Below are 14,004 nucleotides of genomic sequence, written 5' to 3'. Positions count from 1 at the left end.
TGCAATTATAGAGTAGAAGTGGAGGAGTTTAGGATATTTTAGATGAGAATTTTTAGAGATTATAATTAGTAAGTAGTAAAAGATGAATGCATGTTTAGATTTATGGAAGTGGTAGACATTTTGAGATGGAAGAAAATGCGAATATAATTTAGTATGTATGCATAGAATTTAGGCTAAAGAACTATGGGTAGGGTCAAAAATAGGTGAGAGATGTGGAAGGGTGCAAGAGATAATCGATTCAAGTATGAAAGCTAAAATTTTGAACAAGTGGGCAATTAAGAAGTAGAAGAGGCGTTGTCTTGTGAAGAGTTGTTGTTCAAGAGAGAGAAAGAGAGCAAGATTGTGGGTGTCAACATGGAGGAGGATTGCTAATCATTTGGTACACCATTCTCAATCTTTTTTAGCATATATTGGTTGCAAACTATCCCTCTTCCATCTCCTTTCTCATCATTCCATTCATGAAGACCATTTTATCACATAGAGGAATAAAATTATAGCAAGATTAAGGGAATATTCAAAGATATTGGTATGGAGCAAAGGATATTAGAATATATCAAGATTATGGGGCACAACTAGAGAGGAGAAGCAACTATCAACATTGTCAAATATAGTAGACAGTTTGAATTCCTTCAATTAAATGGGCACTTTCTTTTGTAGTTAAAATTAAAGTGGAATGATAAGTTTGAATGGAAAATGGTGTTGAAAGGATTGCTCTTTTGATTTTTGGGTATCAAAGTAGTAGAATGGAGTTGAATTACTATATTCTATGGATCAAAATGATGAGAAAATGGTGGAAAATAGCCTGAAAACTATACTTTTAGGCCCAAACTAGAAAATATTAGAAAATCTAAGCATTACTAATAAGAAGTAAATTAAAAAATCGTTAAAACACATTGAGGGGAAAAAAATCACTTTGATATGATGAATATAATGAGAGATATGAGCATTTTAGTAATTAGAATGTTAATTTTTCCATAATTAGGGATAAATAAGAAGATTAAGGGCAATATATTAAAAAATAGTTTAATCATGGTTAGAGGGACGTACTTATGATTTTTCAACCATTATATAGCTTTGACTATAAAGATACATAATTTTTAGTAATAAAAATGAGAAAATTTTAAGTATTTTTAGGGAGTGATTAGTGAATATTAAGTAGAAACGATAACATTCATGGATGATTCTTTGCATGCGAGATATATTGGTTACGGAAAAACTTTGGTTTAGAGCATTTTTCAATGGCTCAAAGTAGTTGTTATGGATATTTTGATTTTATTGCACAAATTAAAATAAAATTAATAAGTAAAGATAGAGACTATAGTTTATTTTCTAGTCATAATGTGTTGATAAAATTTCATAGATAATGGAGTTTCTTTAAGGGTACTTTATTTGTAAAATAAGTTTAGAGCTAAAATAATAATTAGTAAATATTAGAGGTTATGTCATAGTGTTCATGGGAGTTAAAGGTGCGTTAATGGTTTTAATTCAAATACTTTCTCTGATGTAGATATTGAAGGAATTGGGTTTAATATGGTAGTAGTCTTAGTTCAAAATGAGGTCTCGATAGTGAAACTTAATGGATTTAAAGTGACCTAAATGAAAGTATTGGATTAGATAAATGTTGGACTACATGTGGGGAGTCAACATATCCTTTATCTAGTTAGTTGATTTGGAGTTAGTAATACCTCATTAGATCACATTTAGTTCTTAATTAACATAATGGCTTTATATATAGCCATTTTGCTTGTTTATCAAGGAGGCTCTTAGGGGGCCATCATTTTTTGTGTGTTTGCCCAAGAGAGGCAAGCATGTTAATTAAGGAGAAGAGGGGGTGGTCTATGCTATTTTAATAACTTAAATACAATTTAAAAAAATATTAAGGATGAAGAGGCCACACTAAAAAGGAATAGAAATGGAGGAGAGATCTATAAGATATTTCGATTATTTAAACAAAAACTCTTTCAAAGCTTAATATCCCTGAAAGGAAACAAATAATAAACCACCATAAGAATGGTAGGAGTAACATATGAGGAGTCTCTCTTGAGAGAGATAAGAAGAAGCTATAGAGCCTATGGTTAGAATCCTACATCTATTTGACCTACTTATCGAACTTTAGTTACTTCCAAACTTGGTGAAAGAGTTTCTAAATATAATACTTGCAAAGTTTAAAGAAGTGAGATTTTGATGAGCTATTATGACATAGCTTTCCTAAATTGCCACAAGATATTCAACACATTATCACAAACAAGACTAGGAATACCAAATTAGTGGATAGGGATAAGCATTTTGGCCCCCAATTGTGGATTGATTTCAAACAACTATACACTTGGAATTGGATGTTCCACGGAGGATTGTTCTATTAGCATTACACTTTAAATTGGTAGATGAAATTCAACCTAACACTATTAGCATGCAAAACCACTTTGATTGGTTTTATAAGGAAGTATACAAGTCTTTTAGGAGAATAGATTGGGCCTATGTATCTTCGTGGGTGGCAATATCTAGAGTGATTAACATTTGACACAAAGGGAGTGAGGAAAGTAGCTAAAATATTAAGCTTAGTAGAAAAGTTGGGTGATGATTTACCATATGGATTAGAAGATAATGAGGTACCTGATATTCTTATGAAGTTGAGTTTGTATAAATAGGGGCTTCTATAGTAGAGGATGATTTCAAATTACAATTAGGAGAGACAAACAATGAGCTTTGAGGGAATGAATGGGACCAATAAGGGTAGCTCGAAGAAGGAGTCAACTACAAGTCAAGAGATAGAGGGGGATATAAAGGCAAAGAGTCAAAGCAGTGATGGTTCTATTGGTTCTAATAATATTTCTATGGAGATTGTAAAACATAGGATAAACAAAGACTCCACTAGTCATAACATGAAAAATAACAATGTAGATAGTTTTTAAGAATATTGGGATCTTAGCAAATTATTTGCTAACCCAAAAGAGTGAGTTCCAATCTTTGAAAGTACTGAGAGTGTTATATATGGCCGTGAGAGAACTTGTACAACTTATATAAACATTGCAGGTGGTGGATGCCCATCACTGTCACTTCATTCTTTATTCTTTCAATGACATTTGAATAAAGGGAAGGCCGGTTACACATTGTGACTATTGGAGTTCCCACATCTTCTCTCTCTCTCTCTCTCTCTCTCTCTTGCTTCTTCCACAATAGCTCTTGCTTTCGCTCACCTGCTTCCACAACGTGCTCACTCCCTTCAATTGGTATCAAAGCCAACCATTTGAGCAGCTTCTTCATCCTTTGCTTCAGCTCAAATTTGAAGCTTCAACTCAAGGTTTCACAGTAGCCATTGTTTCTTTCCCTCAAGGTATGCATTGAGTCTTTCCTTCTTCCGACTTATTCTAGCTTGCTCTACGCTTGTCAAGGAGCTTTCTAAGGCTTAATTGAGCCCTATTGAGTGCTTATTGAGCTAAGAAGCAACCATTTTATCCATTTTTGAGTGGATATAGAGCATGTTGTAGAAATTGTGGATAACTATTGCAACTTGACAGCATTGTCATATTTTTGCCATAACTGTTGCATACGGTATTCGATTTAGGCATTCTATAGCTAGAAACAAAGAGTGTGACGAGATTTACAAATCTAGGTACTTTTAAAGTTGATTCTATGCTTTTTTTTCTCTCTATTTCACATGGAACATAAATGTTCTAGTTTTGGACAACAAACAATAACTTCCATAATGCATGTTTGATGCTTTCGGGGCTGCTATTTTGGTGCTTGGATGGTATGTTTATGATTTTAGACTGATTTAAGCTTAAAATAGATCAAATTTCACTGTCATTTTAGTACTATAATAATAGGTCAACAAGCATTTATCAATGAAAATCTTATGCCTAATGCTCATTGATGCTTTACAGGATACTCAATGGATGTGCCGCTACCTCTATTGTTATGTATACTTACCAATATGCTATGGCATGCTTTTGAGTCGAGATTTGAGCTCTTTTGCATTAATATTGGCTATGGTTAGATGCCTTGGTTACTCAATGAATTATGCAATTATGGGCTTGAAGAATCTATTGGGTTCTATGCTCTTAGCATATGCTTCATGCATCTTGGATACTAGAATATCATTCAGATGATGTTTTGAGCCTTACTCGCTCATTTGGCATTCAACTTTTGCTTTAGTGGGAGCTACTCGGCTTTATGTATTGAGCCACATTGACACTTGGATATACTACAAAGAATTTGGTTTATCGTGGTGAGCTTGAGCTTATCACAATGAGACAATGGAACTCATCATGACATGTACATGCTCTCTTGATATGGGACTCATCATGACATGTCAAGGCTCTAATTACCACTTACTATGTAATAACTACCATTTAGTGTAAGCAGCATTTAAGTTAGTATGTCGGATCAAGGATCTGAATTTTCTTATAAAATATGGGAAAAGGCACCTATTTAGATCTAGATCAATTCTACTAGTAGAGAAATAATCATTTCAAGTAGAGGATGGAACCCAAGCCAACTTTCAGATGCCAAGAGTAAAGGAGTAGACTTGATTATTGTATTTTCATTGTACTTTAAAAAAATATTTTTTCAAAAAATAAAAATTATTCTATTATATAAGTATATTTACAAAAAATAATGAATGTTTCATTGTGTCAATACTTTAACTAAAATTTTCAAGTATTTTATGGTGTATAGGCTTGTGAGAGGAAGGAATTATTGGTTGTGGGTATCAAAGCCTTTACCTATCTTTGTCTAGTTTATTGCCACATACCTAGTGTATTTGATGCATAAGAACTTTTCCAAGATTTGTTTCTTCTTTGTCTCTCCAAATATTGCATTGCTTTGTTAATTTCAGATATTCTTAGTGTTTCTTCCCTATTAGCTCTATGGACAAGCTTTCTATAGGTCCATTGGTGTAGTTCTTGTAAATTGTTACCTTTCTCCACTTCTGCTATATCTTATTTGATTGAAATAATCTAGTACAATATTGATAATGGGTTTTTTCCTCGCCTTGATTTGACCATATTGGTAGGCTATCATATTCCTTGGCAAACCAAAGGGTGTGATTCTAGATAATGTGATACCAAAGCATTTAAAAAATAGATTAGTAAAGTATTTGGCATTAAACGACTGAACTTCATCAAAATTCATGAAGGCAAAGTAACATGAAGTGGGTGATATATTGATAAACTAATCATTGACTTTTTGAACTTGTCTAATGCTATTTTAAAGGCATGATAGTCATGTGTATTCCATACTTGCATATCAAAGACCTTAAATACTATATCTAAAGACTTCCAAACATTGACCTTGTGCGATCATGATTTGTCATTGTATGCATGGTCTAATATTGTATTATGGATGCACTTCCACCTATTATGTTGGATACCTTGTGAGAACTATATTACAAATACCTTTTCTCATCCTTTTCAATCTTCATATTTTCACCATGTAAACCAATGCTTGACAATACGTTCTCAAGTGCTAGGATTTCCTTGACTTGTGCAAACCTATGTCATATAGACCAAGAAAAAATATATATAAGAAAGTTAGTTTCTCAATGATTTTGCATAGCTCAAATTATGCAGATATGGGATCTCGACAATGGAATATCCAATATTGGTCTAATTTTCAATTCTTTTAGATGCCTATAAACACATTTTTCCAATTCTTCTTATCAAGTCCCTTTGCACTGCACATGCAATATAAACATGGGCTCTTTGATTGGTCCCCTTTGAAACATTATACATGTATTTCAAGGTTTTGAGATCACTTTCTAGATGCCACTCTACTTTGTACCGTCAAAAGCTTTCTAGCTCTAAAATTCTCCCTTTCTTTGAAGGTTTCAATGTCCTTTGATGTAGCATCAAATGGACACATATTAGAAGCATATAGCACTCTTCATTTGACACAACCAAACTATTATAGCATAAGAAAAATTCTAATATAAATGCATTGCTCACCTCAAAGGACCCCAGAGAAAATGTATTATTCTAAAAATGGACACTCAACACGAGTAACGTTCTAGTAGTCACCTAGAGTTTATCTTCCAGCCAGCGCCATCCATACTCTAACCAGAATGATGGGATTTTGTTTGTTGGCTAGTTAACCCTAGGTCTACCCCGCAAGAGAAGCATCCTGCCATTACCCACGGAGGACCGACCTGAAGGTTCCTAATTGACCTAACAGTCACCTATCAACAACTAACTCACATTCGGAGGTGTCCTTGAGAGGCTTCTTGTCTGGAAGGAGCAACTGCCATTACCCTTGGTTCATGAAGTATAACGCTTTTTTCCAGTAGCAGGCTAAGGATTTATAAAATCCCTTGCAATGCTCTGGCACAGCCGCTGTACCTTTCCCCTAAGATAATTTACAGTTCGGGTTCTGAGACCAAACCCTAAGTAAGTCACTGAATCGGCCATTCCTAGAGTTTCTTCCTAGTGTTTATTTTTGGGGAAACCTCTCGGCTAACCGAGACCACCCTACCATAGGATTGGATTCATCGGGAATCCATCCACCCACTTCCCTCTATGGAAGTTCTTAGTTATCTAATTACCTACCACATTACATGGAACATATAAAAAAAACTTCATTAATTAAAATCCTTTTATGCACAATTGTTCGTTTACGTAATTTATTCACCGACATACAATCAGAATAGAACAAGCTCATTGATTATATTCCATAATGTGTGTTCTCCCGCCCATACAGGAGAAAAATTACAATTTCACGTGCTGCCTCATCCGGCGCATCTGCACATCACGTGCTACCTCATCCGACGCATCTGCACATCACCAAGATCAAATCCACCTATAGCTAGCATTCATAGGTGTCCCAAGTAGGACTCGGGCCATACAGGGGACCAAGTAGTTCCTAGGTGCGAAAAAGGATTACTAGCCAGAGCCCCCCTAGCACCCTTCCACCTCCTACTTAATATGATCCATGCTGGAAGACCTCTCGCCATCGGAGCTGGTCCATGCTTTCGCGGCGGTAAAAACATCCCCTCTTGGTATGGAGATTAAGCACCTATCCTTGGGGGAGGTATAGGGCTCCTCAATTCTTATATGTTCCAATACTTAATTCAATCAAGATCTAATCTAGAAAAATCACAAAAAAGATTGATGTCTGCAAAAGCAGTTATGACTTCAATCAATCATGAAACTTTCAAGTGATGCTTAATTCTAGTAACAATCGACACTTGGGTATCACATAATGAAAATCTTCCCCTTGGAATTTATCTAGGGGCATCTAGATTTTGGGATCTCTAACTTCCCAGTTCTTGTAACCAAGTTTCTAGGCCTTAAGTCAGTATTTCTCAAGAGACTTATCTTATTTGGATAGAACTTTTTAGAAAAACCTATGGTATCGTGATTGGTAAAGAGTTGTTATCTGCGCCTGTAACTCCGTTAGTGACTCCCGTGCTTTCAACTCCAACTGTTGCTTTCACGTTAGTAGGGTCATTCGCGATTTCTACTTTTGAATTCTTTCTCTTCAAGGCCACGACAGAATAGAGACGAGAGTAGAGGTATGATAGAATAGGATAGAGTTCTTCAGTGTCTTCTCTTCTCGGATCAGAGTAGTAGAGGATGAGAGACCTTTAGCATATCTCGAACAGAGTCTCCTCCTTCTCAATCAGCATCTCACCCTCATCAAGATTGCTCTTGTTGCTCTTCCTTCTTGATCAACGTCTCGCCCTCGTTAAGATTGCTCTTGTTGCTCTCTGTGGTCATCCCCAAGCCCTTAATTTATAGTTTTTGCAAGGGGGGTAAAGTGAGGGTGCCTGCTTTTTTTGGCGTTTTTGATGACATCATCGATGACAAGATTTCATTTTTTTTCTATCCTGCAACTTGTTTGGATCATAACTTCGTCGTATGAACTCCAAATATAGACTTTTGGGTACTTAAAATGATCGGAACACAGCTGATTGACAAGATATGTAAAGGCGGAATTACGAAAATCCATCAAAATTAGGCAAAAATGATGATTTTTGTAAATCGTGTTATTTTTATCCTTCTTTTATCTTGGACGACTTATTCTCTTCAAAATAAGTCACAGTATATATTTGAATCCATCTAAAGTGGAAATTAAGTAATCTAAACATGATACTAGAGATTTCAGACTTTTCTAGTCAACCAATCCTGCTTCCTGTAAATCCTATAGAGATTCTGCAGTTTTTTTTTTCTTCATGTTTGGACGTACAACACCACGTATACGCACCTTAAAATAAACTAAGTAATGGGGACATGACAAGTGCATAATTCATTAGGGTGATAGTAACCCATTCTAGCTTTTGTCCTTTACAATCTGGCATTCATCAATCTTGAGCAAAAATTGGAGAACACCATTGCATTCATCTTCTAGAGATCACTTTAAATAATTGAACATAGTATGACTACAAGACCAAGTTGTAAAAGAAGATAGATATTTACTTGTTATAGATCACCTCTCTTATTGCTCCATATATTCAATATGCAATGAAGCTCTTAAGACATGTAAAACCTTTTTATTCACTCAATTTTTCAGTCTTTTAAGTGATGATAGATTTAAAAATATTGATCGGTGCAACATAGATTCCATTTTTAATTGAAGAGATTTATAAATATCCCTTTCACATTCTTTTGAGTGATTATAGATTTGGCAATATCAATTAGTTTAATCTAGATTCCTTCATATTTAATTGAAGAGATTTATAAATACCTAGGTTGACTTGGTTCTCTTTCATGAAGACCTTAGTCTCTCATTTTGTAAGCATTTGATACTTTTGATCCTTTAAGAGACTATGCCATTAGTCTAAATTGATCGAGATATAAGCCATCAAATTCTGAGCTTTGGATAGTAAGGTCTCATAAATGTGTGATTCTACAGTAATGAACCCATTATAATTTAATACTTCATCTTTGTATACAAAGTTTTATAGATCAAAGAGTAGCCTTTGTGTGGGATGTTTATCTCATCAATAATCTCTTGGATATCTTTTGGATATTGTTTATTGCTTTTTCTTAAATGTCTTTTTTTGGGGGTCAATCCTCCTCAACTTTGTTTTCTTCATTATTGCTTTCATCTCATGGTAATGTGCAATAAGACCATTAGATCCAAGGGAGTCAAGCATAACATGACCATTTTGATCAATGCAACAATAACTTATTTCACACAAAATTAGATAGACATCATTGATTATATACACACTTAACCACATGTTATGTAGAAAAGGAGTAAGAACTAAGAATAGTTTCTCATTTAATTGATGAAATTTTGAAGATAGAATACCAAAAATAATTTTATCTTATTTTCTTAAAAAGTTAGTTATCTCTCTCTCTAAGCTAAGTTGATTTTTCTTAGATGGCCCATTTTCAAATCCAAAGCAAACCTAATGTCACACAATCATGATGATGTTATAACTTCTAGAAGGAAGACAAGGGCCCCTTGTATGTCATAGATTATTTGGAAATGTACTTGTTGACCATGGGTATCTCTATTCCCAAGATTTGGTGAAATACAAGGAATGGATGCTTGTTAATATTTTTAATGTAATTCTTTCAAGTGCCTCGTAGTACAATCATCTGGTCATGTTTTCTCATTGTCACCCATTGGTTCACATTTGCTAGTAATAGTAATGGTTAACTATGCTAATAAGATTAATGACTAGTAAGAAAATGAAAGTTTAACTATGTTAGCAAGTAATTAAGAGTTCTTAACAAATACAATTTAGCAGGCAATTAAGAGTTCTTAACAAATACAATTTTGCATATTTTCAACTAATCCATGTATATTCATGAATATGACTATTAACATTGCTAGTTAAACATACTAATTAATAGTGTTTGATATTTGCTGGTTAATGATGTGAACACCAACAATTAACAATGCTAGGTAATAGTGCTAGCAAGAGCTAATTAAGAGTTATTTCTCAATGTTATTAATAGTTCTTTTTTTAACACTATCTTGCATATTTTTTATTATTCGATACATATTCTTGATTATGAATGTTGATGTTGTTAATGGCGCTAGTTATTATTGTTGACATAGTGTGAACACAATGGATTACTAGTTAGTGCCACAATGTATAACATTCTTGTTAGTGCAAAGTAGTGATATATAGTAGTGTTGACATTTCTAGTTAAACTATGTGAGATGGTTTGTAGTTCTTAACATTATTAGAAATTAGCTAGCAAGGCTATTAGTACAAAAGTTGATAATGTAACTTCAATCTAGAAAAAGTACAGCCATTAATGCCACTACAATGGCTAGAAAGCATTACACTGGATGAGCAATGCTATTATCTTATTTTATGCTACTAAATTTTCATATTTAAGATCACATTTGTGTTGATGCAAACTAGGGATATTTACTACATGTCTTATATTTCTTGCAGAGGAGGTCTTCATCTTGTCTTTGTTGTGAAATGAGCATGGAGGTTTTTCCAAATTTTCATTATTTATGTGGATGTAGATCAAGGCCATTTGTGGCAGAGAAAAATTTCCACATTGGCACACTACATATTTGCAAGTTAAGGGTTGCAAGCTAGGGATTGTTCTTAATCTATTAATGCAAGTAGTGATAGTTAGTAGTCCTTAAAAAATATTAGATAGCAAAACAATTCTACTATTATTACAAGAAAAATAAGCAAAATAAATGCCTATTTGAGTTGATCCCATTCCTAAAAATCATATGGTATATTATTGTAGATTTCCTTGTACATGTCTAAACACATGATGTACATTCTATGATTTCCTATAGGAGGTTCCATAGGTATCCTGATAGACCACACAAGATGTGAGAGTACTATGACTTGTACCTTTCCTATAGAAATAACTACTGGTGATTCACAATAGTGTCCCTCAATACTCTAAGATCCCTCAACAATTTCATTTCCCTATGCATCAACATGATCCACTTCTACCATTTCTTTTTCTTCTTTGCACTTGAGAACATAGAAGTCCACTCCAATGGACAAAACATCATTGAGAAAATCATGGTGACCTTTGTACATATCTTCATAATAGACATATTCCTCATTCAATGGCCTAGCACAAGGTCCCAAAACATGAAAATATCCCAAGGTGTCACATGTGCTTTAATGGTATGTTTTTTCTAAGTCCTCATGTGTATGCATCATAATGTTCTACATGCAAGTCCAGCTGTATTATGTGGGATATTACCATGAACAACATGTAACAAGCATGTATCAAGAATAATAAAGCAATTCCACCAAGTCTTCCTATTCGCATTTGTTACCTTAACTTCCTACGTTACTTGTGCTATGTATCTTTGCTTAGATGGGTAACGATCTTTATTCTTTATTGACATTCAAGAATGAAATCACATTTATTACTTTAAAGTGGTTCTATCTAGTTTCAACTATCCATGTGTAACTACCCTTATTAGAATAGCACCAACCCCATCATGTTCTCCATTGTGATGCATAGAGCTAAAGGAGTTCTAATGCATTTTTGTACTCATCATTGAAGCATAATTTGCAATAAACTAGAAGTTTTTGAGTGCCTTTATATAAATGATCAATTCTCATTCAGTCATCTTTACTAGATAGCATGGTAATATATTTACATTGCAATCATTGTATTAGCTTATGAGACACTTTTGAAGGCGAAAGATTACTCCAACGTATTTTGGGCATAGAATTAACTCCCCAAGTGTTGAGACACTTTTGTATGTGTAAATAGATGCAGTGCATTCACCATAAGGGCATAAAGTATTGCAAGCAATGCACTTGCAGTTGCATGAAGATTTATAGAGAGAACACATTTGGCTAAAGATGCCCTTCGAATAGCACATTTTCACATAATAAGTATAAAACATGTAATCCTTTAATTTTCTCACAAAAATGCCTTCAAGGAATTAAGAGATCAAATATAATGTTTGCATTCAATATGGTGTCTTGAATTATCAAAAGAACTCCACCTACATAAAAGCAAACAAAAAATACATTAGACACTTAATAGTAATGTTAACAATGATTAAATAGGGCTAATTAGTAGCTTGTGTTAGCATTGATTTTCTCTACAACTTCTTGATTTTTACTAATACCAATTTAGCAATACTAGTTGCTAGTATATGCAAGTACTTTTAATCACTAATGACCAACATAAGTTGTAGAGCATGTGCTAAGGGACATGTGGGAGTGGGACTTGAGATTAATAGAGGTGTGTGGAGTAATATGTATTAAAAAAAATAAGACGTAGAGTTCATGGGATGCCATATGGTGTTCGAGCATTAAACCTAGAATTACACGCGCCCATGTAGCTTGAGTAGTTACTCCAATCCACTATGTAGGTCAATTGACCTATATGTATGTACATACATAGGTATGTATGTCTATACATATCACTTTGAGCACTTGTAGCCATTTTTATAGACTTTTACATGAATGATAAACTAGTTGTTCATCAAATATTAGTGCAATGTCTATTGTATCAATCATTTGGAGTGCAAGTCAACTTTTTCCTATGAAATCTACACATATGACCCTTCATTAATATAGGATTCATGTCTTGATGTATAAAGGTGGTCTCATTCTAGTCTCCAAGTTTTGCTCTTTCTTGCACTCTGAGATCTGCAAGAATGTCGCATAAGAAAATATGTAAATTTTGGTTTAGAAAATACTTGACAAGAAAAGTTATATTGTGAATCAAGTACTCATATCATCTAGATTTGTAATAGGATAGATTAAGTGGGATTCTTACAAGCCTAGACAAATCTTCTTGGGAAATATGGGTTGGAGCATCGGCTACCACCAATTCTCTTAATCTTTTGTCAATGCTCTGTACATTTTGAGACTTCAACTAAATATTAAGAAAAATTTAAGATACGTTTATTCCCTTGAACTTCTCAGTTATTCTATCAATGCTATGTACATTTTGAGACTTAAAACTCAATACCAAGAAAATTTTTACATATATTTATTTCCCTAGACTACTCACTTGTTCAATCAATTGCTAAAAGGTATTGTAATACTCTACACAAAAGAAAAGTTTTTACATGCATATACATATACACACAATCTAGATGAAGACAAAACATATCAAAGATACATGAACACAATAAAAATAGATATAGACATTCATACACGTGTACATAGATACACATGTCCATATCTTAAAGGAAAGATAATAAAACCCAAAGAAAGAAATGATCCTTCTATTATACAATTTGTAACTAATATAGATATTGCAAGTGTAAAGGTTGTCAATATTGTACTAGCCAATTAGACACTATCTCAAATCACACCTACTCACCAATCGATCATGATTAATCTTGGTCAAAATCATAGATACTCTCAATCTCACATGCCTTCGCTTCACATGTTTGTTGTCCCTAGCTCCATGTTCTTGGTGAAATTTTTGTTAATGATCTTATCATCATCTCAAAACCCCATCCTCTTTTTCCTCACATGAGGCTTAATTGATTTAGAAAGCTAATATCCTAAAATCTTGAAACATGGTTATGATCATCCATTCATTCTCAACATCATAAAACTCCCTTTTGCCAAAAAAAGAGAGTAAAATTTGATCAATCTAACATCACCACCAACTCCATAATGACTCAATCTTGAAAACAAATCTTTGACTACTAAAACTTGAGGTTAAATGAGAGAGGATTAGTTAGAATGGACATGACAAAGTACCTCAACTCTAGCTTGATACTCACGTCTCTCTTTCTTCTCTGCTAGATAATCTTCCACTGTAGATGTAAATGATTTACCTCCTGCCAATCTTGTCTCAACTCCTCCATTAGAACTCAATAAAACAAAAGATCCTCCTTTTAGTTCATAGTTTTCTTGGCTACATACACTATATTGCTTCGATATTGATAATGTTGCTGTCACAACAATCACACTATTAATGTTAGTAAAATTGACTGGAAAAATCTTGTTTATATTTTAATGAGTTTTGTGAACTTGAGTCATACAGTTCCAGTTGAGCTTACTTTGTTTCAATATACTAGTGACCAATAATAATTTTAGCTACCTTTAATAAATCTACAATTGCATGAATTTTAAGCAAC

The 14,004-nt window shown here is 33.8% G+C and overlaps 1 long non-coding RNA gene across 1 annotated transcript; it reads right to left on the bottom strand.

Annotated features, from left to right (window-relative positions):
• Positions 1-12,184: 12,184 nt before the first annotated feature.
• On the bottom strand, positions 12,185-12,763 carry LOC148011381 (uncharacterized). The gene is made up of 2 exons (XR_015689270.1): positions 12,684-12,763; positions 12,185-12,553 (listed from the first exon to the last, which is right to left on the bottom strand). It is a non-coding gene; the product is annotated as an uncharacterized LOC148011381 (long non-coding RNA).
• Positions 12,764-14,004: the final 1,241 nt, after the last annotated feature.

Source organism: Lygodium microphyllum, chromosome 28 (assembly GCF_053477565.2).
Source record: "Lygodium microphyllum isolate KBCC chromosome 28, Lygodium_microphyllum_v1.1.10, whole genome shotgun sequence".
Taxonomy (NCBI): domain Eukaryota; kingdom Viridiplantae; phylum Streptophyta; class Polypodiopsida; order Schizaeales; family Lygodiaceae; genus Lygodium; species Lygodium microphyllum.
The sequence above is the reverse complement of the archived record's forward strand: the minus strand, read 5'-3'. Positions and strand labels throughout refer to the sequence as shown.